At 41.1% G+C, this 5,820-nt stretch overlaps 1 long non-coding RNA gene across 1 annotated transcript; it reads right to left on the reverse strand.

Annotated features, from left to right (window-relative positions):
• Positions 1–2,009: 2,009 nt before the first annotated feature.
• On the reverse strand, positions 2,010–3,058 carry LOC144785405 (uncharacterized). Its single transcript, XR_013601863.1, has 4 exons — positions 2,951–3,058; positions 2,731–2,824; positions 2,518–2,638; positions 2,010–2,121 (listed from the first exon to the last, which is right to left on the reverse strand). It is a non-coding gene; the product is annotated as an uncharacterized LOC144785405 (long non-coding RNA).
• Between the last annotated feature and the right edge of the window lie 2,762 nt (positions 3,059–5,820).

Genomic DNA, 5,820 nt, shown 5'->3' on the forward strand with positions numbered 1-5,820 from the left:
GCGCCATTGCCAGGAACCGCTCCCATCTCTAGCGTACAGCCGACCTGAACGCTGTAGCGTTTTTCCATTCAGTTTCAGCGGCCGCCATCAGTCCAGGCGTGCACGCTGACCAAGCCCCCTTTTGGCCACACCCCCCTCTGGGGCAAAAATGTGCATGCACAGGAAGCGCAGCGGACGAGCGCAGCGGACGAGCGCAGCGGGAGCGCCGGTTGCGCGCCGAAGGCGCGCCTAAGGCAAGCCCGTCTGGGCCCGTCCGCGCCAAGAACGCGACTAGCGCAGGAAATCCTGCCCAAATTACAACCCGTTGCACTTATCCATCCAGCGACCTCCATCGTCTTCGCGGTAAGAACCGTTGCCCCTGCCTGCTGAACCTGGCTGACCTTACGAGCACTTTTCACTGTAACACTTGCAAATGGTCTCTCTCTGTCACCCCAGTTCTCTCACCATCCCCCACCCCCCCCAACATGAATAACTCTCCGGACTTCAAAGGTGGACTTATAAACGCACGTTCCATGTGCAAACACAGTCAAGACATAAGAGACCTTATCCTCGACTTAGATCTCGACTGCCTCCTGATAACGGAAACTTGGCTCACTGAAAATAGCAATCCGGACTTAGCTATCGCCCTCCCACAAGGCTTCTCCATCTTCAGACAGGACAGACCGAAAGGAAGAGGTGGCGGAGTTGCCTTAGTATTAAAAAACAGTTTTCCCTGTCACACCTTCAACCTAAATACCCTGAAAGACACTGAAGGACTCGGTTTTTCAATCAAACTTAACAATTCCTCATCCTTCACAGGCGACCTCATCTACCGCCCACCTGGCAATCCCTCCAATTTACTTGACACACTTACCGATACTCTGGGTCATCTTCTGCTCAGATACCCCCATTTCGCGCTGCTTGGAGATTTTAACCTTCACCTTGAATCCAACTTGGACCAACAGACCACAAACCTTCTACAGACACTAGCCATCTTTAACCTTCGGCAAAACGTGTCTCTGCCCACTCACATCCTTGGACATACACTGGCGTGTGTTCCAACCTTCCCTCCCTCACTACCCTTCCCCCGGTACCTCAAATTTGGACGGATCACTGCTTGATCCCTTTCCACATTAAAACTTCCCGCCCACCTTCGTCCAGTAAATCCAACTCGCTCCCTGACAACTTTGTAAACTGGAAAAAAATACAAGAATCCTTTGAACTCGACCCTATCCCTCAATCTCATGCCCCCACCCTCACCGGCGACATCGAAGCCAACGCCAACCTCCTTCACGGATGGCTCTCCCACGAAATCAGTGCTCGGACCCCCTCCAATCCTCCCCGTAGATCAGACAAAAAACTCAAATCTAATGCCCCCGGTTTACTCCTGAGGTGGCCACGTCACGCCTCTCCTGCAGAAAAGCTGAACGCAAGTGGCGCAGAGCGTATGACACTACTGATCGTCTATCATACACTCTACTAAGAAAAGACTACCACTCAGTCATTAAATCCGCCAAAAAGTCCTTCTATATCAAAGCCATCAACGACTCCAATCAAAAGCAAAAAACACTTTTTTCCATTGTAAAATCATTTACCAAACCCAAAGCCCTCCAAATTGAAATACCCCCATCCCAAGAGCTATGCAACCAAATAGCTGATTACTTTGAAGAAAAAATTGAAGCTATTCAAAAGGATTTTTTGCCCACCCAAGCCAGCCAATTCTCACTGGGTCATCCTCCGATGGCATATGTGAAAAACAAGGGCCCCCTGAATAGAAATAATGATTCCTAGGACAGGGAAATAAACAGGTATGTGAAAAAATTCCTAGGCAATCATAAACAAGGAAACTAATGCAAGGAGGGACGGACGACTAAATAAATGCATATACATACAAGTACTATTTATTTATCAAAAAAACCATATATTGTACACAGAGTTGTTTAAAAAAACAGTTCATAAATCACAATAGACACAATAAACAATTCATAAATCACAATAAACACAATAAATTATTAAAAACAATAATAAGACATCAATATCAAAATAGAACAACAATTAATAATAAAACCAGGGGTGGCAAATTTATTTCGACGCGCGTTTCGGCGTGCAAGACAACGCCTTCTTCAGGAGCCACACAATTTTCTGCAATGTAACAGAAAAATACATATTATAACAACCCTATTTTTTGATTAAAATCATTAGTTAATGCATTACTACTTTAGTCAAAAATGTTTGTCCTCCACTCCTTAGCTATTTGACACTATTTGTGTAACACAAGGTTATATTCAACACAGCACAATAAAAAACAGCATGATTAACATAAGGTTAACATAATAAAAACCATCTGTTAATACATAACTATTATTTGCAAAGAAATTATTCTAAACCATACATTTATACAAAAAGAACATGGGTTCATGCAATCATCATATTTGATCTACCGAAAATACAAAAACGTCTATGTCCTGTTATATTTAGCAAAGACATTCCTTATTGTATCAAAAACCCAATACATAGAGTACATGTAATTGGACTTACTAAAATCAAGGATGGGGAATGATTATCTTCGTGCCCTTTCCTAATATGGCTACAATTCCTAACGTGCACCGCAGAGAGTCCACAGGGAATAGGGTATTTCTTACATCAGTGGTAAGTTTACCTATTTATTCAAGGATGGGAAATACCAATGAGAAAATTGCAAGGCATATTCCGTTAGAGCTAACTAACCAAAGAGTGCCTAAATTATCTCACCTTTTTAATCATATCCAAAGTTCTTTGATTAAGGACATCTGACTTGCAATATAAGGTGCAGCGCGATAAGTAGAAGAATAAAAAATGGTTTTATCTGTGTTAAAAAAAGGGGAAAAACACGATAGTGCTAATTAACATATTTTTTATATATATGTAAGTGCATGATGCAAGCACATGTCTTGTTATTCAGTGAATCCTCTATATACACTTTCAAACTCACCAAAGAATTAGTTTTTCACGGTGCAATCTTTAAAGCCTTTCCAAATCGGCTGTAAGTTGCTTCCTTATTTGTAGTTGCTCGTGGCTCAAAACAGGGTAATGTCGAGCTAGTCTCTGCAGGGAAAAGTAAATAAACCAAGCAGCCCTGAGTTAAATAGGGCAGTAGTTCTACCATCATTCTCACTTAACTGAGCCGTTTACGATGGCTTTGCAACGTTTATAAAATAAACGGAGAAACATAGGTGCTAGTTTAAATACAACCGCTTACCGTAAAACTTTTTTTAAAAAACAGATTATAGTTCTATCCAGCGTCTGGTGTCTGTTATGTGTAAATTCACAGCTTTATGGAAGCGTCCCGTAGAAAACGATTAGCACTTCTACTTCTTTTCTCTCTGTTTACATAAACACTCGTTGCTCAAGACAGGATAATGTCGAGCTTGGAGTCTATGAAGAAAAGGAATACAAATCGAGCCGCCCCAAAGATTAATAAGATCAATAGTGATAAGGGCGCTATCGTTCAGCTCTAGTTGCACAGCGAGGGAAAATAAACCCACAGTGCAGATCTGCCACGTTGTAAGGCTTACCAGTGGAGTTTCACGTGCGTGACGACTACTCCCATCTAGCTTCGGCGTCCGGCGTCCGGTGAAAAAATGATGACTAACCCTGCCAAGATCCGGAAAGGCTGAAATACCTTCCGGCACTGACCACGTGTTTGCCCAGGTGGAAATTTTAAAGGGATAATGCACATTTAAGGCTGAATACGGAGACCGATCGTTTTGGAACAAAAGCCTAAGCTAGGCATTTCAACTCCAGAACAAAGGTTTACATATAGCATAAAATATATGCGTTATATTGCCAACACGATCCTAGCATTGCCAATACAATCCTAGCATATATAAAAATCGATTCCTGACCATATTAAATAAGTTCCTAGCCTATTATTTAATTTAATAGCGTAATGGCATTAAATGTGAGCAATAAATACAGATATTAATGTGCGACCATATTAAGTGAGGTCCTAGCCTATTAATTAGGGTAGTAGCGCTATGCTACTAAGCATGGACAAGGAACCAGGTATGTAGAGGAAATGGTTTTGTTTAAATAAACAAACCATAAAAGCATAACAGTTTAAAAGGAACAAGTAACTAAAGATCAATGAATTTATTAAAAAATCGCGTTTTCCCATGGCATTTCAGAATTTAATCCCTTTGCAAAGGTATTAAAAACAAAAATCCAATAGACCTCGCGCTTTTTGCGAATAGCGCAACCACCTTTATCATTTGAAACTCTAATTTTCTCTAGGATGCGCCACTGGAATTCGTCAGGCTTGTGATTGTGTTCCAGGTAGTGCTTCACTAGAGGCGCCAAAACCTTGCCGGTTTTAATCGCGGATCTGTGCTCTGTCAGTCGGACTTGAACCGATCTCGAAGTTTCGCCAACATAGCCTAACCCACAGGGGCATAGAATAAAATATATGACATTTGTGGTTTTGCAATTCCACATGTCACAGGCTTTTGTTGAGAAACCATTATGAACATAGTTCTCACCTCTCAAAATGTTGGTACATGACTTACAAGAGGAGCAAGGTACTGTCCCACGAACAGGCAGGTTATTTAACAAAGACCGCTGTCCAAGGGCAACATTATTTGTACTATTGTTAAATCTTGAATGGACGATTCGGTCCTTGATGTTCTTATTTCTTTTATGAGCGAACAGCGGTTTGGCCAAGGTGTCTTTGGATGTAGGGTTGCAGTTTAAAATGTGCCAATTGCTGTTAATAATTTGTTTTACACGGTCATTAAGAGTAGAATGTTTGATGACACAGACAAGCTGGTCAGTTTTTTTCTTTTCCTTATTTTCAAGTAGAGCATTACGGTCATAAAACCTAGCTCGTTTGTAGGAGCTTCTTACCAATCTATGGGGATATCCTCGCTCTAGGAACTTCTTCCTCATTTCTGATGCTTGGATATCAAAATCATAAAGATTGGTACAATTCCTGCGTACACGCAGGAATTGGGAGAACGGAATACTATCGCGTTGACTCTTAGGATGAAAACTAGTGAAGTCAAGCAATGTATTACGGGCAGTCGGTTTGACAAACAGATCTACTATTAATTTGTTGTCCTCATTTTTTATCAATAGATCCAAAAATTCCACTTGGTCATTATCATACTTGGCAGTAAACTTAAGATTAATATCTGCCATGTTAATCCATTCTAAAAATTCTAAAAGTGTGTCCTTCCCATTGGTCCAGATAAAAAAGATGTCGTCAATATATCTGGACCAATGGGAAATGGACTCAAAGAATGGTGCTATCTCATTGTCAATGAATTTGTCTTCAAATGCCGACATGTAAATGTTAGCAATTGATGGTGCGACAGAAGCACCCATACTTACTCCTCGGGTCTGACGATAGACAGAGTCCCCAAACTCAAAAATATTTTCAGTAAGTACGATGTACAGACAATCAATGAGAAATTTTTTTGGGCAGCTTATATGATGTTTATCAATAAACCAATCTGTTGCTATTATTGCCTCTTTGAGAGGGATGTTACTATATAGGGACTCAATGTCCATGGTAACTAAAAAATCTCTACCGTGCATAAAGTCCAAATGTTCAACTCTAGAGATCATGTGGCCAGTATCTTTAATGTACGACTTGATCTTAGGTATATAGGGTCTTAAGACATGATCTACAAACTTAGAGAGGGGCTCTGTCGGTGTTCCTATCGTAGACACAATAGGTCTATATGGGGGGTCCAGGACGTTCTTATGTACCTTGGGTAACCCATAGATACATGCCGTTTTCCCTTTGTTGTAGTTAAGGAAATCATGTTCTTTTAAGGTGATATCTCCATTAGAAAGAGCCTC

The sequence above is a fragment of the Lissotriton helveticus genome, chromosome 10, assembly GCF_964261635.1.
Source record: "Lissotriton helveticus chromosome 10, aLisHel1.1, whole genome shotgun sequence".
NCBI lineage: Eukaryota > Metazoa > Chordata > Amphibia > Caudata > Salamandridae > Lissotriton > Lissotriton helveticus.